We start from the raw sequence: 27,547 nt of genomic DNA on the forward strand, positions 1-27,547 counted from the left end.
TATTGAGGGAGTGCAGCAAACGTTCACCAGACTGATTCCAGGGATGGCTGGACTGTCATATGAGGAGAAACTGGATCAACTGGGCCTTTATTCACTGTAGTTTAGAAGGATGAGAGGGGATCTCATAGAAACATATAAGATTCTGACGGGACTGGACAGATGTTGAGGAAGTCCAGAACCAGGGGACATAGTCTTAAGATAAGGGGTAGGCCATTTATGACTGAGATGAGGAGAAACTTCTTCACTCAGAGAGTTGTTAACCTGTGGAATTCCCTGCCGCAGGGAGTTGTTGATGCCAGTTCACTGGACATATTCAAGAGGGAGTTAGATATGGCTCTTAAGGTTAAGGGAATCAAGGGGTATGCAGAGAAAGCAGGAAAGGGGTACTGAAGGAATGATCAGCCATGATCTTATTGAATGGTGGTGCAGGCTCGAACGGCCGAATGGCCTACTCCTGCACCTATTTTTCTATGTTTCTATGTTTCTAATTAGGAGGGGGAAAATAGAGTATGTGAGGAAGCATGCTGGGAACATAAAAACTGACTGCAAAAGCTTCTATAGATATGTGAAGAGAAAAAGATTAGTGAAAACACACATAGGTCCCTTGCAGTAAGATTCTGGTGAATTTATAATGGGGAACAAAGAAATGGCGGACCAGTTGAACAAATACTTTGGTTCTGTTTTCACGAAGGAAGATACAAATAACCTTCCGGAAATACTAGCGGACCGAGGGTCTAGTGAGAAGGAGGAACTGAAGGATATCCTTATAAAGCAGGAAATTGTGTTAGGGAAATTGATGGGATTGAAGGCTGATAAATCCCCGGGGCCTGATAGTTTGCATCCCAGAGTACTTAAGGAATTGGCCATAGAAATAGTGATCATTTTCCAACAGTCTGTCGACTGTGGATCAGTTCCTATGGGCTGGAGGGTAGCGAATGTAACACCACTGTTTAAAAAAGGAGGGAGAGAAAAAACGGGTAATTATAGACCGGTTAGCCTGACATCAGCAGTGGGAAAAATGTTGGAATCAATTATTAAAGATGCAATAGCAGCGCATTTGGAAAGCAGCGACAGGATCGGTCCAAGTCAGCATGGATTTATGAAAGGGAAATCATGCTTGACAAATCTGGAATTTTTTGAGGATGTAACTAGTAGAGTGGACAAGGGAGAACCAGTGGATGTGGTGTATTTGGACTTTCAAAAGGCTTTTGACAAGGTCCCACACAAGAGATTGGTGTGCAAAATCAAAGCACATGGTATTGGGGTAACATTCTGACGTGGATAGAGAACTGGTTGGCAGACTGGAAGCAGAGAGTCGGGATAAACGGGTCCTTTTCAGAATGGCAGGCAGTGACTAGTGGAGTGCTGCAGGGCTCAGTGCTGTGACCCCAGCTCTTTACAATATACCTTAATGATTTAGATGAAGCAATTGAGTGTAATATCTCCAATTTTGCAGAGGACACTAAACTGGTGTGAGCAGTGAGGAGGACGCTAATTGGCTGCAGGGTAACTTGGACAGGTTTGGTGAGTGGTCAAATATATGGCAGATGCAGTATAATGTGGATAAATGTGAGGTTATCCACTTTGGGGACAAAAACACGAAGGCAGAATATTATCCGAATGGCGGCAGATTAGGAAAGGGGGAGGTGCAACGAGACCTGGATGTCATGGTTCATCAGTCATTGAAAGTTGGCATGCAGGTACAGCAGGCGGTGAAGAAGGCAAATGGTATGTTGGCCTTCATAGCTAGGGGATTTGATTATAGGAGCAGGGAGGTCTTACTGCAGTTGTACAGGGCCTTGGTGAGGACTCACCTATTATATTATGTTCAGTTTTGGTCTCCTAATCTGAGGAAAGACGTTCTTGCTATTGAGGGAGTGCAGCGAAGGTTCACTAGACTGATTCCCGGGATGGTGGGACTGACATATGAGGAGAGACTCGATCAACTGGGCCTTTATACACTGGAGTTTAGAAGGATGAGAGGGGATTTCATAGAAATTTACAAGATTCTGATGGGACTGGACAGGTTAGATGCAGGAAGAATGTTCCCGATGATGGGGAAGTCCAGAACCAGAGGACACAGTCTTAAGATAAGGGGTAGGCCATTTAGGACTGAGATGAGGAGAAACTTCTTCACTCAGAGAGTTGTTAACCTGTGGAATTCCCTACCGCAGAGAGTTGTTGATGCCAGTTCATTGGATATATTCAAAAAGGAGTTAGATATGGCCCTTACGGCTAAAGGGATTGAGGGGTATGTAGAGAAAGCAGGAAAGGTGAACTGAGGTGAATGATCAGCCATGATCTTAATGAATAGTGGTGCAGGCTCAAAGGGCCAAATTGCCTACTCCTGCACCTATTTTCTATGTTTCTATGTCTCTATGTTTCTGACGGGATTGGACAGCTTCGATGCAGGAAGAATGTTCCCGATGTTGGGGAAGTCCAGAACCAGGGGGTCACAGTCTAAGGATAAGGGGTAAGCCATTTGGGACCGAGATGAGGAGAAACTTCTTCACTGAGAGAATCGTGAACCTGTGGAATTCTCTGCCACAGAAAGTTGTTGGGGCCAGTTTGTTAATATATTCAGAAGGGAGTTTGATGTGGCCCTTGTGGCTAAAGAGATCAAAGGGTATGGAGAGATGGCAGGAATGGGGTGCTGAGGTTGCAGGATCAGCCATGATCATATTGAATGGTGGTGCAGGTTCGAAGGGCCGAATGGCCCACTTCTGCACCTATTTTCTATGTTTCTATGTTTCTATGTATTTGTGGAGGTGTTGGAGCAGATAGTACCTGGAGTGGGGTGGTTGAGTTCTGAGAATTCAAATTGGTAGCAAGAGCAGTTCAACTTTTGGGGGCAGTGCTTAATTAAGGAGGGAGTATTTAGTATTGGAGAGGGTAAGAAGTGTAGGATTATTGTGAATCGAGGGAGTAGATACTATGTAAGGGGTTAGAGAGCTGCTGAGGAGTGAGTGAGCAATGGGGAAAGTGGACAATGAGTACTTAGGGGAAGAATCATAGAAATTTATGGCACAGAAGGAGGCCATTCGGTCCATCGTGTCTGTGCCAGAAAAAGAGTACTGTGGATCAGTGGGAAACAGTGGTCATTGGGAAGATCTGAGTGCTGTGCATTGGGAAGGAATCACGAGCTCCCCTACTTCTGCTCAGATTTTTGCGCAATTGGAAAATCTAGGCTACAAAGTCAAACTCTGTGAGAAGGTATTCATGGGTGTATTGCTACGGTGACTTTACTGTCTTGAAAAATAAGTTTTGATGCTATCACAAACATGTTCAGCCATGAACTCATTGAATGGCGATGCAGGCTCGAAGGGCCGAATGGCCTACTCCTGCACCTATTTTCTATGTTTCTATGTACTCCTTTTAATAATGTTAGACAATCTTATGCTGGTATTATAAATTCCCAAAACAGCTTTTACATGCTCCAAACCTTTGCCAACTATTGTGCTGCTTTGTATTGGTCTTGAAATAATTTGGATTAAAGGAGACTTCAGAACTCCAATGAATATAGACCCAACCTGCTCACCTTTCTTCATTCCAGAATACAACTGTACAGGGTATTGGTGAGGCCACACCTGGAGTACTGCGTACAGTTTTGGTCTCCGTATTTAAGGAAGGATATACTTGCATTGGAGGCTGTTCAGAGAAGGTTCACTATGTTGATTCCGGGGATGAGGGGATTGACTTATGAAGATAGGTTGAGTAGGTTGGGCCTATACTCATTGGAGTTCAGAAGAATAAGAGGTGATCTTATTGAAACATGTAAGATAATGAGGGGACTCGACAAGGTGGATGCAGAGAGGATATTTCCACTCATAGGGGAAACTAAAACTCGGAGACATAGGGCTCAGAATAAGGGGTCACCCATTTAAAACTGAGATGAGGAGGAATTTCTTCTCTCAGAGGGTTGTAAATCTATGGAATTCTCGGCCCCAGAGAGCTGTGGAGGCTGGGTCATTGAATATATTTAAGGTGGAGTTAGACAGATTTGAGAGATAAGGGAATAAAGGGTAATGGGGAGCGGGCAGGGAAGTGGAGCTGAGTCCATGATCAGATCAGCCATAATCTTATTAAATGGCAAAGCAGGCTCGAGGGGCCTATTGGCCTAATCCTGCTCCTGTTTCTTATGTTCTTATGTAAACATGCAAAAACTAGTCTACAATCTCCCCTTCTTGTTGAATTTAACAATATACATGGCAGGAGTCAGCTCATGGATGCCAGTCACCTAGAATACAAACTAAAACAATGCCAAAATAAAAGCAGCATTCATTAGCTGCCCTATGAGGGTGGCTCAATATAGTTTTACTTTAATTCATGTTGCAGGTATCTGGCACCAAAAGTAGTGATGAGATAAGATCAAAAGCTCTCTCTCTCTTTCTCTCTCTCTCTCGGGGACCAAGAATGGGACCGGACTGTGTATGTGAACCGGGGACTGAGAATGGGACCGGACTGCGTGTGTGAACCGGGGACTGAGAATGGGACCGGCCAGCCTTCGGGCGGGGTTGGAGGTAAGTTGCTGCTGTGTGTTTTTCAATTCTGTCACTGTGTCCGGGCATCTGCTGCGCTGCTTTCCTTACCTCTGGGGAAAGTTTTTCTGGAGAGGCCACATACGCTGGCCTAATCAGAACTGGAGTAACTTTCAGCTGGCCAAATTTCCATAAATGGCCAGAAGTGTCGTAGGTGGCTGGTTACGCCCCCTTCGACTGAAAAAAAAACTGACTTAAAAAAATCGTAACTGAGTTACACTGGTGCAAATCGATTGGGAAAACTGTGGTTTTTCAACTTAGGCCAAAAAGAGCAGCCTGCTCCAAAAAAACAGCGCAAATCACTGGGGAAAATTGAGCCCAATGAATGCAGTTCCGGATAGGTTCCAGAGAAATATTGAAAACTACCTTATGTAGATAAAAAAATTCAATGGCCATTCTCACAAACCTCCAAACCACCCATTCAAAAATGGTATTGCTGAAAGGATGAGACCACAACACTTACCCACCATTCAGTCACTGAATTTTGAATAGAGTGATGAAAACAAGGGCAAGAAAGAAAATAAGAATACAAAACAACAAATAACATTTTATCAGCCCATTGTTAATAAATGAAGGTTACAGGCAGTGTTCTCTTTTACTTTATACCTACCCTGTCATTAATTTAAAGTATTTGGACACTTAAAGATTATAATAGGATTCAAGCTGATAAAATATATTTCAGCATTCAAATAATATATTAAACTTCAAGACAACTTTAATTAATTTAAAAGCAGCATTAATATATTCCTTCCATTGGCTAATTCAAATTACAGAGTAAACTGAATGCATACTGCTCCTTTGACAAAGTATATTGTTCATAATCTCTTTTTCTAAAAATGTAATTAAAGGAATTTCAGTTATCCAGGAATATGATACAGAGGACATGGAGCTGAATACATTGATTCAAATAGCCCAAGCCAACTTTTGACGCAGAGTTTGAATCAATGAGTCAGGACGGCAGCTATATAAATTAGTGTTTGATTTTCAGTGCGGGTATTCTTTTGACTCAGAAGCCAAGATGAAGGTCCAAGGCCCAAAGTGCAGAACAACACCATGGGTAAAAACACTAAAAGAGATGAGGTAAATCATGAAGTGGTAATTACATAATGGTAAGCTTGGATTTTAAAGATCAACGTTGTATGAGGTAAGAAAGACTGAAAGAGGTAACTAATTCCACATCTATAAGGTCCTGTGAAGGAACGATTTACAACAGTTTGTATGATGTATCTTGATTTTGATACAGTGAAGATAAGGGAGAAAAGCGTATGTAGAATGGTATATTTGAAGATTACTGGGAATGACAGAGGAACATCAAGAGAGACCAATAAAATATCAATATCAGTATCAAGAAAGTAGAGAGAAATAAAGATAATGGGGTAGAATTTGCAGTCAGTATGATGGCGTCCTCTCAGAGTACTTTTATAATTTGCTATACTAAAGGCGCTTGACAAATGTAAGTTGTTGTTATAATGTAAGCGCTTGTTGCTGACACTGGGCACCAGAAATGGAAATGTTCCATTGCCCAAAATGTCATTCAGGGAATTTCAGGAGTGATTAGCATGGGGCTGGGAGATGACAACATGCTCAGGGACCTTATTAAAATATTTTCGGTTGCAATTTCAATTGTCGTATAGTAAAAATGTAATGCATTGGCTTGTTTGGCCTAATGGCCTTTTCCTATTCCAAAAAATGTAGACATTCTTTAAAACATCTATATGCAAAGTTGCAAAGTCCATTCAACAAAATAAAATGCCTTATTCTTGATGATGTACAGTATTTTACTGTGATCCAGTTACGGCCTACCCATATGTAGTGGTACCTGTCTTATACACTGAAAACATACAATTACATATTTCCTTTAATATGCATTATCTACCACTTACATTACTCCGAAATTCTCACCCAAACCTTTCATTCCTTCCCTGTCAAGAGTGTTAGCTCATCACCTGTTCCCAAGCCTCAGTGATTGGTGTTTTTAAACCAGCCAGACAGGAATTAATAGGAATGGTGTTGATTAATTCACTAACTTTGCTTTTTCTTCCTCTGGATAGTACCCTGCCATCCAAATAGAACTTCCTCCTGATTGGCATGGCCGAGCTTAGGAACTCACTGTACGGAGAGTCACTGGGGCAAATGGTCTACCCTATCACCACATGTCTCATTGTAACTTGAACCATTTTTCACAAATTTCAAAAGAACAATTTTATTAACAAAATATTCTTGGAGTTGTTAATGCTATTTATCGCTTTTAGTATGTTTAAAATTTGCACTGTACAAAATCTTAATAGTGGTTTCTGAAGGCACTTCAGTACTGCAGTCTATTTAATCACAGCTTTCAGTAGCTGATGATTCTGTCAAACATTTTTTGGTGGAGCTTTCTATGAAGTAACTGTGTAATTACAAAGGCCAGCAGCGTTAGAGAGCTGTAATCAGCGTATGACGGCCTCAGTGAATATGCAACGCTAGAATCTTCATTAACATTGGAAAAGCCTTTCTTCCATTTAAATCGCCTTCACAGCTGCTGCATTGGAGACTACATCATTTTTATTGATACAGAATTGATTGCTCCCATCTGCCAGCAGTTCTCAATATCCTTCATGCTCTGACTTTTAAAAGAACATTCCCTCCAGCCCTGTTAAAAGTACACAGTGGCTTAATAAATACTGCATGTAATTTCCAGATAGTGTACACCACATCAATACTGCACAATATTTACGAACCGACAGTCTTGTGAAGGACCCACAAGATTTGCATTTATTAATTCCCTCCCTCAATTAAAAATAAATCTATTCCAAGGTAACATAGCCTTTATTAATAATTCATAAATGCATCATTCTGTAACTTTTTTTTGTAGCTTGCCCCAAACAGGAAGTGACTGTTGCAGCTGAATCTGCAGACTCAGAATATATAATGTCTTCACAATCTTGGGACAAGGACCTCACCCAACCATATAAGGAGAGGAGCTCTTAATGTGTAAACTTAATGATGAATGCACCAGTCACTGCAGTAAGAACAACAATGCTTGATATTTGCTTCTAAATAACAATAGCAACACTCGTATCAGTGAGGGAGTGATTTTTACTGTTCAATGTGAAATTTTATAGCTGATCTACTTTGGTTGCTATGGAGTGAATTTTCAGGTCTCCTGTCCAACAGAAATGGGATGGTAGCTCTCCCAAAATGGTGGGCAATGACCGACCGCCCCATTGCCGCTATCACTGTTTGCTGCTGGATGGCCAGAGTGGCCCCTTGAGTCAGGTGATAGGCCCATTTAAAATGCTAATCAGGGTCATGTGACATACACAGGACCCTGTTTGCCATTTTTGGACTGAGCTGGGCGGAGTGTGTGCTGTGTATGCTCCGACCAGGATCAGCTAGCAGCCCCACCAAAGACGATTCCAAAGATAAGTTACTCTTTATTTTTGTGGCTGCAGCCAGTCCAACTCCACCTCCTTCAGACATTGTGGCCCGCTCCCATGGACCTACTTAACATCCAGCTCTGAGGCCATTCGAGCCGTTTGATATTGTGTGAATAGCCAGAGATTACACGGTGCACATTCAATCCTAATATGGCAGTCAGGGTCCTATGTATGTTAGATGGCCCTGATTTGCATATTTAAAAGGGCCCACCTCCTGAAACAGGCTGGTGCTCCTCTGAAAGTGGCAGCGGGTCAATGGTTGGTTTTAACGGGGTGGTAAGTTAGGGTGACCATATTTTCTAAGCTGAATTCGGAGACTCATAAGGTGGAAATACAGCAAAGTAGCCAGGACATGTTTTGAGAAAACCAGCATGACGACTTTGTTGCTTCTGCTCGTGGAATACGCGTAGAGACGACGCCATTTTAACTTTACGCCGAATCTCAAATCTTGCGTGTGGTCTGGTAATAGGGCTGTACCATCTAAACTCATCCCCGAATACCCAAATTTTTAATTTCTCACTTTTAAATCTGTTCCAAACAGACTGAGATCTTCCATGTAAGATGTGAAGCACCTTCTGACTCAGAAGTTTTCAGAAACCTCATCCTGGTGGGAGACTTTAGACCTTCCCTTCTTCAGTACAAAAAACACGATGCAGCATACAGTTCTGAGGTAAAGTAAATCCACAGACCCACCAGCTCTCACTGCGCCTTTGGCTTCTCCCACATATTTTAAACGTTCCGCCCTCCAAACAGTCATTATTGGCCGAAAGGCAGGGTCAGGTGACTCAAACCCCCAGAGTGCAGTGTGGCCTGGGCTATCTGCTACGCTGCATTGTGGGAAAGCGGGCCTGCCACCGTCACCTCCATTCAACCGGCTCCTGGAATCCAGTCCTGAGCTCAAACCAGACCGGAATCTCCCTACCCTGAGTTTTCTGTACATTTGCATTTAAAAAAACAAAGCGGGCGAAATTCACCTGTTAGCGCCTCCAGTGCAGACTGTTTTTGTCGGCGGGGGGGTGGGGGGGGGGGGGCGTGCTACCGGCTCCCCCGAAATTGTGCGGGGGTTAGCGGAGGTGCGAATGCAGAAGCGCCGTGCCCCCGCTGGTAGCACCCCGGGCTGCTGTGCCTCTGGCGGTGAAGTCTTCACCGTGCACAGTGACCCCTTTTTGCCCCATGGCAAAAATTGGCCACCACCCCGTGAGGTCGCCGCGAGCAATGCACGCATCGCAATTCTCGAACCAGGCCGGCCACCCCATCGCGGGGCAAAAATTAAAGGGAAAGTGCGTTCGGCCGTGCGCCGCCATTTTACTTTTGCCCCTTACCGTGCGGGACGCTGCTCAACGTTGCCAAAGGGTCCGGGCCGTGATCATGCAGCTCGGCACTCCAGTTGATGCTGGGCCGTGGCCACGGCACCCCTTAGCCCTGGTGGCCCAGTCGAGGCCATGAAAGGGTCGTGCAGAGCTTGCAACGTCCGTCCCCTTTAACGGAATGCGCCCGGGTAGCGCCCCTGATCCCACCCCAAAAGGAGTGTGCAACATTGCACTCCACTTCGTGTGAGGCGTAGTAACCGGAATTTCGCTTCCGGGGCGGGACTTCTGCGCCAGGTGCAGAATGCCCGACCCAGAGATGCTTACTGCCGCCAAGCAGGATGATCGGGAATTTCGGCCCCAAAGACTCTATATGGGGACAAATTTTCTGAACCGGGGACATTTTTTTTTTCAGGGACATAGGCCCAATTTTGGCCATTGGTTTTTCTGGCGTAAGTTGAAAAACGCCATTTTCCCCAATAAACTTGCTGCAGAGTAACTTAGTTAGGTACGATTTTTTTCAGTTCCGTTTTTTTTTCAAAAAGGGCTGTTCCCAGACACTTATGCCAGTTTTGGCCATTTATGCCACTTTGGCCAGCTAAAACTTACTCCAAATCGGTCAGCGTATGTGGCCAGCTCCGAAAAACATTGCGGGCAGTGAAGAAAGCAGCGGACATTAGGGCAGGGATAGGGGAGGGAAGGGAACCGGAGAGGACCTGAAACAATACAACCAAGCATCAAACATTGCTGGGAAAAGCACAAACAAGTAACATGCTTATAGAAATCAAGTAAATTCTACCTTAATCTTTAAAGCCGACCTGGGAAGGCAGCAGTGGGGGCGGGGGTGGGTGGGGGGTTCGGGATGCTGGCCTCGATATCTCTGGTTGGGAGGGCGGCCGCGAAACAAAGCAGTACATTTGCACCAAGCACAAAAAGTAATAAGCAATTAATTAACAAATAAAAAATAAAAGGAACCCTGCACCTAAAGCACCAAGACTAAAGTAATAAGCAATCAATAAAGAACAAATAAAAAAACAGAAGGAACCCTGCACCTAAAGCACCAAAATCAATCAGTAAATAACAAATAAAAAATAGAACTCCTACCTTAGGGAACGCAGTGGTCCGCCGATGAGGGAGCCCATTCGGCCAGGGCTAGGGACGGCGTGCTTCGGGCCCCTCCCACACGGCCTGCAGCGCGCATTTGCAGAAGCGGCGTGCCAGGAGCTTCTGCACATGTGCGCAAACTCTGTTTTCAGCGTGGGATCTTGCTCCGCCCCCAATCCATTGGGCCACGCTGCGCCACGACCGAGGAGAGGCTGGGGAGCGGCCAGAATACGGACGTCTTCTTTCGGCGCGCTTGGAGGGGGACAAAAGCGGTGCACCTCGGATGAGGGCGCCAGAAAAAGGGGTTGGGGAAATTTGAGTACCCACAGTACCTAATCCGGAGACCCTCCCCGGAAAACAGGAACATATGGTCAGCCTATGGTAAACCTGCCGAGCCCATTTTGAAGCCCCATTACCACCGATTTCAGCAAGTTAGAATGAGCGGCAATATATCAGAAAGTCTTTTGTCTAGTATATTTAAAAAAGGCTAATGGCTCTCCCATGGCACCATTGGTGTACGTCAGAAGGTGCACTGTTTTATAAAGACAGGATAATTAAACCATGTACACACAGTTTATTATCTTGGTCCTAAAGAATGATTCTTTAAGGCTACCAAGTGGAGTTACTCAGCAATTTTTAAATGACTGCTTCAATCATTACAGGTCAGACTGAGACGCTTCCTTCTAATTGTTATTTACTAAACACAGGCCCAAAGCTCACTCATTTATTGTAGGGATTGTAGACATTGGACTAGTTTCAGTTTGCAGAAAGAAGCAAACAGCATCTAAGTCTGGACATACCGGGGTCGAAATTCAGGTGCACCAGAAAGCTGGCGCACCTAAGATTTTTAGGGTGGTATTTACCGCTGGAATTCCTGGTACGGTAAGTAGATCCATTCCCAGGACTTTGAAATTTTTTCAAAGTCCTATAGGAAATGGACCATAATGGGGGCGGGCCTTAGACTCAAAGCAAGGCTGACTGGCTGAAAATGAGTCGGTCGGGGCCTCCACTGCTGTCAATCAGCGGTGGAATCCGTTAAAGGGGAGAGATTCAAACATTTTTTTATCTTTGGCCACTGGGCCACCAGGGAGGGCTTTGGCCGGGCCAGTGGCCTGGCACCCAAGAGGGGGTGCCATGCTGCCCATTGGTGGCCCGGCCGAACCCAAAGGGCAGTATTTTGCCAGCTGATCGGCAAGTCAGCCAGCAACATTTTTTCCATTGCAGCCGTGGCAGTGGGCCCTCCCCTTTAAGGGCGGCCGCGCTTAAGTACAGGGATGGTGCACCGACAGAAAAACCTGCCGGGGTCACTGCGTGGCGGGGGATCGATCTATTCTGTTGAATATGGTTCGATAAGTATTATTATTGTTTTAAATGGGTGATGCAACCACTCGGCCAAACAATCCCTGACCTGAATTTAGGTCGGGTCGGGTCAGCCAGTTCACCCCAAAGCGGCGGCCATTCAATTTTTAGGAATGACCGCTGCAAACGGGCATTAACGGCTCTCTTTGAGACTCTGAATTTCAGCCCCCACCGTTTTTTAATACAGACAGATTTTTTTTTAAATACAGGCATTTACTAGAATAAAGAAAAACATGATTGGCATCCTATTGTGCAATATTTATCCAACAATTATATACTATGCTTTAACATACTTTTAATTTATTGTGTGATTTTAAAGTTAATGTATTCAATTAATAAACATTAGGATTTTGACATGTATGCTCTATCATTTCACTTTATGCTGTATTTTTATTGTTTTAATATCAAAGATTTAGTGTAGCCCTCAAATATGAATTCTAAAATGTTTTTTGGACTACTTTGGTGGATTTGAGCATTATGCACTGTTGCTCACTGACTGGTGTAGGGACTGTTCTGCACAGCTCCCAATCTGAGTTGCATTGAGCATGGAGATGCCGAGCGAAACTGCAGAGTCTCAAGCAAAGAGGCAAAATCCAAGGGGAAAGTCAACAAATCCCCTGTTGATGATGGCCTGGTAGAAAGCTAGGTGCCCACTTGCCGCATGTATAGGACTAGATGGACGAAGAAATGTAATATAAAAAAGGGAATTTACTCAAAGATTTTGCATAAAAATAGAGGAAAATGTTTTTCTACCCCCTGGTATGTATTGCAATAACAATCCTTGTCTAACATTTGCTGAAAATTGCTTTTACCATCAAACCTAAATGAGCTATGCCACTTTTTTCTTCTTGCACATTTTATTAGCATCCTGTGCCACTAATGGAGCTAGTGCAATAATATATTTATTGTTTAAGGGATGAGAGAACGCAATCATTTATCATGAGGTGTTCATCTTCGACTGAACGTTTAGTGTAGTTTTTTAAATATTCATTACACTGAGGCCTTGTAACTGGATCGGAACTGGATACACAAACCGAGGCGGCTGACAGCCCCCTCAGGAGAGGTCAGTGCTGTCTTTAAAGCTTACATATCCCTTTTAAAAAGTGGCATTTCCTGTCCTATCCATATGCTGTCTAAATAATCAATCAAATCTAATCTCAGCATTGCTACCATTACATTTGCAGTCACTTAATTGGACTCTTTTTGGATAAGCATGATAGAGTGAGCAATAACATTGGAATAGATTTCTCGCATCGTAGCCCGTTATTTTTCAGGGTGTTTTTGCTCTATCCAGTCCAGTTAACTGTCTAAATGTTCCATTAAGCACCTTTCATTTAAATCAGAAGGTAGGATGAACATAAACGTTCACGCTTGATTTATCCTATTTAATAGCACATCCTAAGTTCAGCTCATTTCCTTTTTGTTGTATTACGAGGGGAATTATGTCTGTCATTCAGAGACTACAGGAATTAGAAAACAGCAATAAAATCAAAGAGTTCAGAGCATATCACATAGAAACATAGAAAATAGGTGCAGGAGTAGGCCATTCGGCCCTTCGAGCCTGCACCGCCATTCAATGAGTTCATGGCTGAACATGCAACTTCAGTACCCCATTCCTGCTTTCTCGCCATACCCCTTGATCCCCCTAGTAGTAAGGACTACATCTAACTCCTTTTTGAATATATTTAGTAAATTGGCCTCAACAACTTTCTGTGGTAGAGAATTCCACAGGTTCACCACTCTCTGGGTGAAGAAGTTTCTCCTCATCTCGGTCCTAAATGGCTTACCCCTTATCCTTAGACTGTGTTCCCTGGTTCTGGACTTCCCCAACATTGGGAACATTCTTCCTGCATCTAACCTGTCTAACCCCGTCAGAATTTTAAATGTTTCTATGAGGTCCCCTCTCATTCTTCTGAACTCCAGTGAATACAAGCCCAGTTGATCCAGTCTTTCTTGATATGTCAGTCCCGCCATCCCGGGAATCAGTCTGTGAACCTTCGCTGCACTCCCTCAATAGCAAGAATGTCCTTCCTCAAGTTAGGAGACCAAAACTGTACACAATACTCCAGGTGTGGCGTCACCAAGGCCCTGTACAACTGTAGTAACACCTCCCTGCCCCTGTACTCAAATCCCCTTGCTATGAAGGCCAACATGCCATTTGCTTTCTTAACCGCCTGCTGTATCTGCATGCCAACCTTCAATGATCGATGTACCATGACACCCAGGTCTCGTTGCACCTCCCCTTTTCCTACTCTGTCACCATTCAGATAATAGTCTGTCTCTCTGTTTTTACCACCAAAGTGGATAACCTCACATTTATCCACATTATACTTCATCTGCCATGCATTTGTCCACTCACCTAACGTATCCAAGTCACTCTGCAGCCTCATAGCATCCTCCTCGCAGCTCACACTGCCACCCAACTTAGTGTCATCCGCAAATTTGGAGATACTACATTTAATCCCCTCGTCTAAATCATTAATGTACAATGTAAACAGCTGGGGCCCCAGCACAGAACCTTGTGGTACCCCACTAGTCACTGCCTGCCATTCTGAAAAGTACCCATTTACTCCTACTCTTTGCTTCCTGTCTGCCAACCAGTTCTCAATCCACGTCAGCACACTACCCCAATCCCATGTGCTTTAACTTTGCACATTAATCTCTTGTGTGGGACCTTGTCGAAAGCCTTCTGAAAGTCCAAATACACCACAACAACTGGTTCTCCCTTGTCCACTCTACTGGAAACATCCTCAAAAAATTCCAGAAGATTTGTCAAGCATGATTTTTCTTTCACAAATCCATGCTGACTTGGACCTATCATGTCACCTCTTTCCAAATGCGCTGCTATGACATCCTTAATAATTGATTCCATCATTTTACGCACTACCGTTGTCAGGCTGACCGGTCTATAATTCCCTGTTTTCTCTCTCCCTCCTTTTTTAAAAAGTGGGGTTACATTGGCTACCCTCCACTCCATAGGAACTGATCCAGAGTCTATGGAATATTGGAAAATGACTGTCAATGCACCTGCTATTTCCAAGGCCACCTCCTTAAGTACTCTGAGATGCAGTCCATCGGACCCTGGGGATTTATCGGCCTTCAATCCCATCAATTTCCCCAACACAATTTCCCGACTAATAAGGATTTCTCTCAGTTCCTCCTTCTTACTAGACCCTCTGACCCCTTTTATATCCGGAAGGGGTATTTGTTCAATTAGTCTGCCATTTCTTTGTTCCCCGTTATGACTTCCACTGATTCTGACTGCAGAGGATCTACGTTTGCCTTTACTAACCTTTTTCTCTTTACATATCTATAGAAACTTTTGCAGTCCGTCTTAATGTTCCCTGCAAGCTTCCTCTCGTACTCTATTTTCCCTGCCCTAATCAAACCCTTTGTCTTCCTCTGCTGAGTTCTAAATTTCTCCCAGTCCCCAGGTTCGCTGCTATTTCTGGCCAATTTGTATGCCACTTCCTTGGCTTTAATACTATCCATGATTTCCCTTGATAACCACGGTTGAGCCACCTTCCCTTTTTTATTTTTACGCCAGACAGGGATGTACAATTGTTGTAGTTCATCCATGCGGTCTCTAAATGTCTGCCATTGCCCATCCACAGTTAACCCCTTAAGTATCATTCGCCAATCTATCCTAGCCAATTCACGCCTCATACCTTCAAAGTTACCCTTCTTTAAGTTCTGGACCATGGTCTCTGAATTAACTGTTTCATTTTCCATCCTAATGTAGAATTCCACCATATTATGGTCACTCTTTCCCAAGGGGCCTCGTACAACGAGATTGCTAATTAATCCTCTCTCATTACACAACACGCAGTCTAAGATGGTCTCCCCCCTAGTTGGTTCCTCGACATATTGGTCTAGAAAACCATCCCTTATGCACTCCAGGAAATCCTCCTCCGCCGTATTGCTTCCAGTTTGGTTAGCCCAATCTATATGCATATTAAAGTCACCCATGATAACTGCTGCACCTTTATTGCATGCACCCCTAATTTCCTGTTTGATGCCCTCCCCAACATCACTACTACTGTCTGCATGACTAAAGATTGAATAGCTTATGATTGAACCTTGAGACTGGGTTACCTCTACAATCTGCAAAGACCATACCAGTTATTATTTATAATTCTGAAAATTTGTAAAGTATATATTTTGTGGACATAATAAAGAATTTTTACCATTGAACAAACAGTTAAACACAGGAAAATAATTTGTGCAATGCTGCTGTTTGTTCTCGTTGTGAAAAATTGGCACCATGTGACTTAGGACAAATAGAATCAATTTTGTGACACAGGATCTTAAAAATGTAATTTTGTATCATAGGCTCTTATAGACCTGATTTTAACCCTGGTTAAAATGGCGGCTGCATGCTCCCATTGTGCTGCTGATACATTTGCGGGCATCGCCATTTTAACCACACTGTTTCTGGTTGCAGGAAGATGCCCGCCACAGACAGGCAGGGACCTCACTAATATTTAAAAGTCATGCTCTAATGACGTCATTCAGATCCCAATGTGATTTTAACCATGGGTTGCGCCAGTGAAACCTGGCATCAGGCAGGATCGTGGCCAGAAGAGGCGGAGGTAAGTTTCAATTTTTTATTTCTTTAAGTTTTTTTGTGGGCCAGAAGATGCAGGAGAGCTGCTCCGGGCCCCACCGGGAAACCTTGCACCTTCCCTGCCCCAGACATCCCGCTCCTGACTGCTCCTGCCTGCCAGCCATCTTCTCATTCCTGCAAGGTTCAGGCGGGAGTCCAGAAACACTGTAAGGATGCCAGAGAATTAAAATGCCCCAGGTCTCACAGTGGCGCTGTAATGGCGCCTCCCACCCACCAGGGCCCTCTGCACGCTGCAGCCACGGCCCCAGTTACAATCGGGGTTATGAATTTTAATGAAATATTACCTTAATGTATAACTTTTGTGCATTTTTACCAGGTTATTTTGGCAAATTAATTATACTAACTGTACAATTCATTTATATAAAAGGGCAATTTTGAAAATTCAATTTTTTTTTTACCATCTAAAGTTTTTCTCCAGCTGAAGCCAAGCTGATCTGATTTGATCTAACCTGCGCGTGGCATAAATTTATTTTCATTCTTCTCTCCCCTGAACCATATTATCTAGCAGTAAATGATCAATTTCTAGTGTATACATTCATGTGGTTGCCCTCATGGTCAGAGAATGAATGGAGATTTGAAAGAGACTGATATCAGTCTGACTTGCAAATTCAGTCAATTCTAAACTTACAACAGCTTCAAATTTCCATTCCAAGCTCAGATCCATCAAAAATCTTTGTGATTTTTAAATGTGTAATAATAATGACAGTAGTTTTTTTTATATAACTTTTAATTCCCTTACCCACAAATGAAAAAAGTTTTACTATTAATGAGAGCTTGTATAACCTTGGCCCTGATATTATTGATGACTTTCTCATGTCACATGGGGTGAAGGCACTTTTACTTTCTGCTACAGAACTAGTTGTCTCCACATGCCTGTTCCACTGGATCCTGAAGCTGTTTTTGTTATGTATGTAACTATGTAATACTTGCCACCAGAGGGCGCGACTATTGGAGTCCTAATAATCACCTGCACACACGTGCATAGCCAGTATCAAAGATTGGCTGCCATGTTGTTTAGGCACTCTGGAATTGTAATAAAGAAGACTAAGGTCACACTAAGTTTAGCTCACAGTACTCAGTTCTTCTATACATAATAATTGGCGATGAGTGACAGAACACGAACCTTCATGCAACCATGGCTGCCATTGGAATATTAGAGAGATTCATAGAGGGTGATGATTGGGAAGCCTTTGTCGAGCGTCTCGACCAGTACTTCGTGGCCAACGAGCTGGAAGGAGACATTAACGCAGTCAAGTGCAGGGCGGTTCTCCTCACCGTCTGTGGGCCTAAAATATAAGGCCTCATCAAGAATCTGCTCGCACCGACAAAACCAACGGAGAAGGAATATACTGAATTGTGCACGCTGGTTCGGGACCACCTCAAGCCAAAGGAGAATATCCTCATGGCCAGGTATCGTTTTTACACACACCATCGCTCCAGGGCCAGGACGTGGCGGATTATGTCGCCGACCTGAGACACCTCGCGGGACCTTGTGATTTTGGAGCTGCGTTGGGGCAAATGCTGTGGGACTTTTTCGTGCTGGGTATCAGCCCGAAGTCATTCTTTGGCAGCTGCTAGCTGCCGAAACCCGAGACCTGAGCAGGGCCATCACGATCGCCCAGGCATGCATGGCCATAGATGATAACACCAAACAGATATATTCTCAACATCAAAGCTCACCGGAAAGTAATGTGCATAAAATGACGTCGCTAGCAGACCGAACTGCATATGGCAGGGCCTATACGTCTGCGGCTGCAATATCTGTGATGACTCAGAGTCTGCCATCGGGGGTGAATGTGAATCTATTAGCACCGTGTTGGTGCTGCGGGGGTAAGCATTGGGCCCATCAATATCAATTCAAAGCACTGCACAATGATGGGGCACCTCCAGCGAATGTGCAAACGTGCTGCGACATACCACGTTGCAGAGGATGATCGATCCGGCGCGGATCACGCAACACAGGCATCTCAACCCAAGGAAGAAGTGTATAGGGAACATACCTTCACCACTAAGAGCCCTCCTATAATGCTGAAAGTCAAATTAAATGGAGTTCCAGTATCCATGGAGTTGGACAAGGGTGCGAGTAAGTCAATAATGAGCCAGAAGGCTTTCGAGAAACTGTGGGGCAATAAAGCACAAAGGCCCAAACTGAGCCCGATTAATGCAAAGCTGCGTACCTACACCAAAGAGCTCATACCAGTCATTGGAAGTGCGGCAGTGAAGATATCATATGATGGAGCGGTGCATGACCTAACATTGTGGATTGTTCCAGGCAATGGCCCAACGCTTTTTGGCAGAAGCTGGCTAGAAAAGATAAAATGGAATTGGAACGACATCAAAGCACTATCTTCAGTAGATGACGCCTCGTGTGCTCAAGTGCTGAGCAAGTTTCCTTCGCTATTCGAACCAGGCATTGGCAACATCACAGGCGTCAAGGTACAGAACCATCTAGGCCCCGATGCACAGCCCATCCATCATAAGGCTCGGGCGGTTCCCTACATGATGAGGGAGAAAGTCGAGATTGAACTGGACAGACTCCAATGCGAAGGAATTATATCGCCAGTCGAGTTCAACAAGTGGGCCAATCCAATTGTTCCGGTGTTGAAAAGCGATGGCACAGTCAGAATCTGCGGAGTCTACAAGGTAACGATTAACCGAGTCTCACTACAGGACCAGTACTCGCTGCCTAAGGCGGATGACCTGTTCACAACGTTAGCGGGGGAGAAGTCATTCACCAAGTTGGACCTACCTCTGCCTACATGACACAGGAGCTGGCTGAATCTTCAAAAAGACTGACGTGCATCAACACACACAAAGGGCTGTTTATGTACCACAGGTGCCCTTTCGGGATTCGCTCGGCTATAGCCATTTTCCAGAGAAACATGGAGAGTTTGCTGAAATCTGTTCCGCACACCGTTGTGTTACAAGACGACATCCTGATCACCGGTCGTGACACCATCGAACATCTACACAACCTGGAAGAGGGTCTAAGTCGCCTAGACAGAGTGGGACTCAGGCTGAAACACTCCAAGTGTGTTTTCCTGGTGCCAGAAGTCGAATTTTTGGAGAGAAAGATTGCAGCAGACGGCATCAGGCCCACGGACTCAAAGACAGAGGCCACCCAGAATGCAACCAGACCACAGAATGTGACGGAGCTGCGTTCGTTCCTGGGACTCCTCAACTATTTCGGTAACTTTCTACCTGGGTTGAGCACTTTGTTAGAGCCTTTGCACATGTTGCTACGTAAGGGTGACGACTGGGTTTGGGGCAAATCTCAAGACACAGCCTTTGAGAAGGCCAGGAACCTGCTATGTTCAAATAAGTTACTTATACACTGACCCATGTAAATGTTTAGTACTAGCTTGTAACGCCTCATCGTACGGGGTCGGCTGTGTGTTACAGCAAGCCAATGTATCAGGCAACCTCCAACCGGTTGCATACGCATCTAGAAGTCTGTCTAAGGCTGAGAGAGCCTATAGTATGGTCGAGAAAGAGGTGTTAGCATGTGTATATGGGGTTAAGAAAGTGCACCAATACATATTTGGACTTCGATTTGAGCTTGAAACTAACCACAAGCCGCTCATTTCACTGTTTTCAGAGACCAAAGGTATAAATACCAATGCTTCGTCCCGCATCCAAAGATGGGCACTAATATTATCCACTTATGACTATGTTATTCGCCACAGACCAGGCACTGAAAACTGTGCCGATGCTCTCAGCCGGCTACCATTACCCACCACTGGGATTGAAATGGCGCAGCCCGCAGACTTGCTACTGGTCATGGATGCTTTTGAGAGCGAGGGGTCACCCGTCACAGCTCGCCAGATCAGGACCTGGACCAGCCAGGATACTGTGCTATCATTAGTAAAGAGTTGCGTCCTAAATGGGAACTGGTCGGCCGTTCCCAGGGAAATGCAAGATGAAATTAATCCGTTTCACCGACGCAAAGATGAAATGTCCATCCAGTAGGATTGTCTCTTATGGGGTAATCACGTGGTTTTGCCAAAAAAAGCAGGGAAATATTTATACGCGACCTACACAGTACCCACCCAGGCATTGTCATGATGAAGGCAATTGCCAAGTCGCATGTTTGGTGGCCCGGCATTGACTCGGACTTGGAGTCATGCGTGCATCAGTGCAACACTTGCTCGCAACTAGGCAATGCACCAAGGGAGTCTCCATTGAGTCTGTGGTCATGGCCCTCCAAACCGTGGTCCAGGATCCACATAGATTTTGCCGGCCCCTTTCTAGGAAAGATGTTTTTAGTAATTGTGGATGTTTACTCCAAATGGATTGAATGCGTAATCATGTCATCCAGCACATCCACAGCCACCATTGAAAGCCTCCGGGCCATGTTCGCCACCCATGTCTTGCCCGACGTCCTTGTTAGTGACAATGGACCGTGTTTCATCAGCTTGGAATTCAACGAGTTTATGACCCGCAATGGTATCAAGCATGTCAGGTCTGCTCCTTTTAAGTCTGCGTCTAACGGTCAAGCGGAGCGTGCAGTACAAACAATCAAACAGAACATGAAACGCGTGACGGACGGCTCCCTACAGACTCGCTTGTCTCGCATTCTGCTCAGTTACTGGACGTGACCCCACTCACTCACCGGGGTTCCCCCGGCAAAATTGTTAATGAAGAGAGCCCTCAAAAGCAGGCTCTCCCTCGTCCACCCGGATCTTAATGATCATGTGGAAACCCAGTGACACCGGCAGAACATTTACCACGGTCGCGCGGCTGTTTCACGTGACATTGATGTTAACGGCCCTGTGTTTGTCCTGAATTACGCTCATGGCCCCAAGTGGGTTGCTGGCACTGTTTTGGCCAAGGAAGGGAATAGGGTGTTTATAATCAAACTGTTAAATGGCCAAACGTGCAAAAAGCATTTAAATCAGACCAAATTGCGATTTACTGACAACCAGGAACGACTTGAAGAGGACATCACCATCGACGGTCCATCAATGCACACCCAATCATCAATCAACCTCGCTGTCAATCACGAGGATGAACCCACCGTTCCTGACAGTCCAGTCAGATCAATCGCGATGCAATGCAGCAATGGTCTGGCCAACTCACACACGCCAGGGTTTGAACTTAGACGATCAACCAGGGAGCAAAGGGCTCCGGATCGCCTCAATTTGTAAATAACTTGTACCAAAGACTTTGGGGGGGGGGGTGATGTTATGTATGTAACTATGTAATACTTGCCACCAGAGGGCGTGACTGTTGGAGTCCTAATGGTCACCTGCACACATGTGCAGCACCATTATAAAAAGTTGACTGCCATGTTGTTTAGGCACTCTGGAGTTGTAATAAAGAAGATGAAAGTCACACTAAGTTGAACTCAAAGTACTCAGCCTCGTGGAGTTCTTTTATACACAACAGTTTTAATGGCCCGGATTTTGTGTTGATAATAATGGTGAGGCTAACAGCGCTCACCCTTATTGTGGATTAAATTGGACAGCAACTTTTGTAGTCCACACACGTGCAGTTAAAAGGGGAAATCTAGCAATTGCTGTCAGAGTTCCCTGCTCCACCATAGACTGCGCTATAACAGTACCTCGCTGATGGACTCAACATTGAAATCAATGTAAGGGTGCAGTACTTACCTAGCAGTTACCCACTAAACATGGCAGAAAAAGTTTGGGATGGTGCATTCAGGTGTAAGCTAATTTTTAACATCATAATTACTTCCAAACAACCTCACTTGCCCTGAAAATGTAATTTTGCAAGTGTGGCCTTTCAATCCTTAAGAATTTAATTCTTGTTGGAGATCTTGAAAATAATTAAAATATTTTTTTTTGTCTGTCTCTTTTATTTCTTCCTCTTAGTCCCATCTTTCTTTCACCATCTTTAGTTTGCTTTCTATACATGATTTAAATCTAATTTATAATTCCTGGTTTAGACTCTGTGGCGCCATTGTTAACTGGGTGACGCATTGGGAGCGGGGTTGGGGATGGGGGGGTCCGATATCACACAGGAAACCGGGAAATATGTTCAGCATGTCTGCCAGTGGCTTTTTGACTTAGCCATTTTGCTTCCAGATTTGCCATCCAATCCACGGCAGCGGGCGCGATAACGAAACGCATGACACAATCCCAACTCCAATATTTAAAGGAAAATCTAGAGATACAATTTGAAAGGTGTCAGAGTTGAGAAGAGAGGAGCAACTGCAACAATGGATTCGAGACATTCGAAGGATGCACCCCAGTTCACTGATGCTTTCCTTGATGTGTTGCTGGGGGCTGTGAGGAGCTGGAGGGACATACTATTCCCCAGCAAAGTGAGGAGAAAACCTATGGCATAAACAAAGAAGGCAAGTTTCGAGGTTGTCCAGGAGGTGAGCAGTAGGAGCGTCATGCCATGCTCCTGCAGTGCAGGAAGCGGTTTAATGACCTAACCAGGTCAGAAGACGTGAGTACAATTGCACATTCACCTACATCCTGCTGTACACATCACCCCAATCTGCTCACTCTGCCTTCTCAGCCTACTCCATCACATCACTCCTCACACCCATTTACCTTGCAGGTACACCCATCCTTCCCCATCTATCCATCCACCCTAATCCTTATGCAATTTCATGCCTCTCCCTGGTACTCATCCTCACCAAATGCTCTCCATCTATTGGCTGAACACATATCCTTACACTCACTGAGAATTCAGTTTTTTCCTTTGTTGCAGAAGAAGAAAACACAGAACATGAGGGAGAGAGAGAACTAGAGGTGGTCCTCCAAACATCTCGCAACTGACAAGTGCAGAGGATGAGGGGCTAAAAATCAGTGATGTTTCGCCACCCTGGCTGTCGGAGATGGGAAGACGGGGACCTCCCAGCTACTTGCTGATACAATTAAATATTAGCGACCCACATATCATACGGCACTCAGTTATGTTGAGTTGATTTCAATAGCGAGTGAAATATGATCATCTTCATAATGCTAACTTGCAACATATTCCTACTTTTTATCTCCCACAGGACCCTCACACATGTAGCCGAAATTGGTGGAGATCACTGCCGACGCTTCCTCAGAGGAGTTGAGTCCTTCTGAGGGTGCACCATCAGAGGATTCATGCAACCATGCACCAACTCAGATACTCGCACTTCGGTGGGATCATGCAGGCTGATAGTTGGGTTTTCATTGGTGACTCACATTTCACAAGCGAGCAAGAGCGGATGTGGGGACAAGGTCAGCAGTGGAGAGTCCGCGTCAGAAAGTGCACCCTCTTCAAGCTCTACTTAGCTGGACACAGATGCTGTACTCCAGGGCCGTCAGTGAAAAGGAGAATCACTGAGTAGCAGCAGACAATGTGTGATGCACTGACAGGCCTTACAAGCACACTGACCAGGATTACAGAGAGAATGGAGGAGTCCACCTCAAGCATGAGTATGTTGATGTTGCAGGGATTTGCGATGATGTCTTCTTGCATGGATAGTGTTATGTATGTAATAACTCGATAGACTGAATACTGTAAACTAACACAGGTACAAACCTGGCTCTGCTTTATTAGGGCCCAAAGTGATTATATTACATGATGGCTTGCCTTTTATACCTGAGCCACACACATGTGCGGGCAGCCCAATGACCTCTGTCAGTGGCGCCACCTGGTGGCTAGTAACCCCAAGCATACATACATGACAATATCCCCCTTTAAGATATGAGTAACAGTCTTTTTACAAATTGAGAAGGTCCGGGGCTTTCCGCTCCCGAGTTGAACGTCTCAGTTCAACTCCAGCCTTGGGCGAGCATTCTGAGTCTGTTATGACTGGGGGCTGGGTAGCCGATCTGATGGGAGTGGCAATGACCACGTCAGGGATTGAATGTCCAGATTCATTGATGACAGCAGATTCCTCTGATGACTGAGGGTAGGTTGGTTGGTCACTGATTGTGTCTTCCTCAGACTGTTCTAGTTCATCCGTGTGCCGCAGCTTTATCTGATCAACATGTTTCCTGAAAATTTGCCCATTCTTGAGCTTGACGATAAACACTCTGTTACCCTCCTTGGCCGTAACAGTACCGGCGATCCACTTGGGACCTTGACCATAATTTAGTACATACACAGGATCGTTCACAGAAATGTCGCGTGACACAGCAGTGTGATCATGATACCACTGCTGACTTTGACGTCTGTATTCAACATGATCATTCAAGTCACGGTGGACAAGAGAGAGCTTGGTCTTGAGACCTCTTTTCATCAATAGTTCAGCAGGGGGTACCCCGGTAAGCATGTGGCGTCTTGTCCTGTAACTAAGCAATATGCATGACCAGCGAGTCTGCACTGAACCTTGAGTTACACATTTCATACTCTGCTTGATGGTTTGGACAGCACGCTCTGCTTGACCATTAGATGCGGGTTTGAATGGTGCTGACCTCACATGTTTGATACCATTGAGTTTCATGAACTCTTGAAACTCCAGACTACTGAAGTGAGGTCCGTTGTCGCTTACAACGATGTCGGGCAGACCATTAGTGGCAAACATGACATGAAGGTTCTCAATGGTAGCTGTGGATGTACTGGATGACATGATTATACACTCTATCCACTTGGACTATGTATCCACCTCAATTAAAAACATCTTTCCCAGGAAGGGATCTGCAAAGTCGATGTGGATCCTGGACCATGGTTTAGATGGCCACAACCACAGACTCAGCGGCGATTCTGTTGGTGCTTTACTTAGCTGCATGCAAGTGTTGCACTGATGCACACATGGTTCCAGATCAGAGTCAATTCCAGGCCACCATATATGAGACCTGGCAATGGCTTTCATCATGACAATACCGGGATGAGTGCTAGGTAGATCATGTACAAATTTCTCTCTGCCTTTCTTAGACATAACAACACGATTACCCCACAGTAAACAATCTGACTGAATGGATAGTTCGTCTTTGCGACAGTTGTAAGGTTTGGTCTCATCACCCATTTGCTTGGGTATGGCAGACCAATCATCTTTGAGGATGCAACTCTTCACCACCGATAATATCGGATCCTGGCTGGTCCAGGTCTTAACTTGTTGAGCCGTGACAAGGGTTCCTTCACTCTCAAAAGCATCTATAACTAACAGTAGGTCTGCAGGTTGTGGCGTCTCCACCTCCGGTGTGGGCAACGGCAAACGGCTCAGTGCATCGGCACAATTCTCGGTGCCAGTTTTATGGTGAATGGCATAATCATAGGCAGACAATGTCAGCGCTGACCTCTGGATGCAGGACGATGCATTGGTATTGATAGCTTTGTTTTCCGAAAACAATGAAATGAGTGGCTTGTGATCTGTTTCCAGTTCAAACTGAAGACCAAATAGGTACTGATGCATCTTTTTAACCCCATATACACAGGCTAATGCTTCTTTTTCTATCATGCTGTAGGCTCTTTCCGCCTTTTAGAAGCATACACAACAGGTTGTAGTTTACCCGAATCATTAGCTTGTTGGAGCACGCAACCAACTCCATATGACGAAGCATCACAGGCCAATACTAGACACTTACACGGATCATAATGTACCAGAAGTTTGTTAGAGCAAAGCAGATTAGTAGCTTTCTCAAAAGGACTATCTTGAGACGCACCCCAAACCCAGTTGTCACCTTTTCTTAGCAGCATGTGCAGTGGCTCTAATGAAATGCTCAATCTCGGTAGGAAATTACTGAAGTAGTTAAGTAGACCAAGGAACAAACACAGCTCCATCACATTCTGAGGCTTGGGTGCATATTTGATGGCCTTGGTTTTCAAGTCCGTAGGCCTGATGCTGTCAGCAGCAATTTTCCTCTCCAGGAATTCGACTTCCGGTGCCACGAAGATGCACTTCGAATGTTTCAGTCTGTGTCCCACTTTGTCCAGATAATGTTGAACCTCTTCCAACTTGTTCAGATGTTCGGCGGTGTCACAACCTGTGACCAGGATGCCATCTTGGAACACGACGGTTCTAGGGATGGCCTTCAGTAGGTTCTCCATGTTTCTCTGAAATATGGCTGCTGCCAAGCGAATTCTGAAAGGACACCTGTTGTAGATAAACAGTCCTTTATGAGTGTTGATGCACGTAAGTTTCTTCAACGTCTCGACAAGCTCCTGTGTCATGTAGGCCGATATCAGATCCAGTTTAGTGATTGACTTCCTCCTGGCTAGCGTTGCAAAAAGGTCACCAGCCTTCGGTAACGGGTATTGATCCTGTTCGAAACTCAGTTGATCGTAATCTTGTAGTCTCCACAAATCCTGACAGTGCCATCACTCTTCAACACAGGAACAATGGGGCTGGTCCATTCGTTAAATTCGACCGGTGATATGACCCCTTCACGCTGGAGTCTGTCCAGTTCGATTTCGACTTTCTCCCTCATCATGTACGGAACCACCCAAGCTTCACCTTGGTTCCCGTGAAATTGCCGATGCCTGGTTCAAACAGCGAGGGGAACTTGCTCAGCACTTGAGCACATGGAGTATCATCCTCCGACAACAACACTTTGATATCGTTCCAATTCCATTTGATTTTTTCTAGCCAATTCCTGCAGAACAGCATTGGACCATTGTCTGGAACAATCCATAACGGTAAATCATGAACCACATCATCATACGACATCTTGACTACTGCACTGCCAATCACCATTATGAGTTCTTTAGTGTACGTACGCACCTTGACATTGACTGGACTCAGCTTAGGCCTTACAGCCTTAGTATCCCATAACTTGTCAAATGTCCTCTGGCTCATTATTGATTGACTCGCACCCGTGTCCAATTCCATCGTTACCAGCACACCGTTAAATTTCACATTAATCATTATCGGTTAGGAACGAATACAGTCCACACACTTCCTTCTTTGGCATCTCTGATTGCATATCCGGATCCACGCTGGTCATCATCCTCCACATGGTATGTCGCAGCACGCTTGCTCAGTTACCGACACATGCGCTGGAGATGCCCCAGTTTCGAACAGCCTTTACAAATGTACTGTTTAAACCGACACTGATGAGGCCGATGATTGCCCCTACAACGCCAGCATGGTGAAATTGGATTCATTCCCATTGGCAGACTTTGGGCAGCCACAGGTTTCGCATACATAGTTGAGTAGGCCCTGCCATATGCAGCCCTGCCAAACGACAATAGAATTTTTTTTACAGCACTTGCCGAGTTGCGATTTTTCGATGATATCTGCTTTAAGTTTTTGTCCATCGTCATGCATGCCTGGGCAACCGTGATGGCCTTGCTCAAATC

General features: G+C 44.9%; 1 protein-coding gene across 11 annotated transcripts in view; it reads left to right on the top strand.

Moving 5' to 3' along the window:
• Nucleotides 1-27,547, top strand: part of jakmip3 (Janus kinase and microtubule interacting protein 3) — a 599,024-nt gene that overhangs the window by 506,204 nt on the left and 65,273 nt on the right. The window lies entirely within an intron of this gene.

The sequence above is a fragment of the Pristiophorus japonicus genome, chromosome 3 (assembly GCF_044704955.1).
Source record: "Pristiophorus japonicus isolate sPriJap1 chromosome 3, sPriJap1.hap1, whole genome shotgun sequence".
In the NCBI taxonomy this organism is placed as follows: domain Eukaryota; kingdom Metazoa; phylum Chordata; class Chondrichthyes; family Pristiophoridae; genus Pristiophorus; species Pristiophorus japonicus.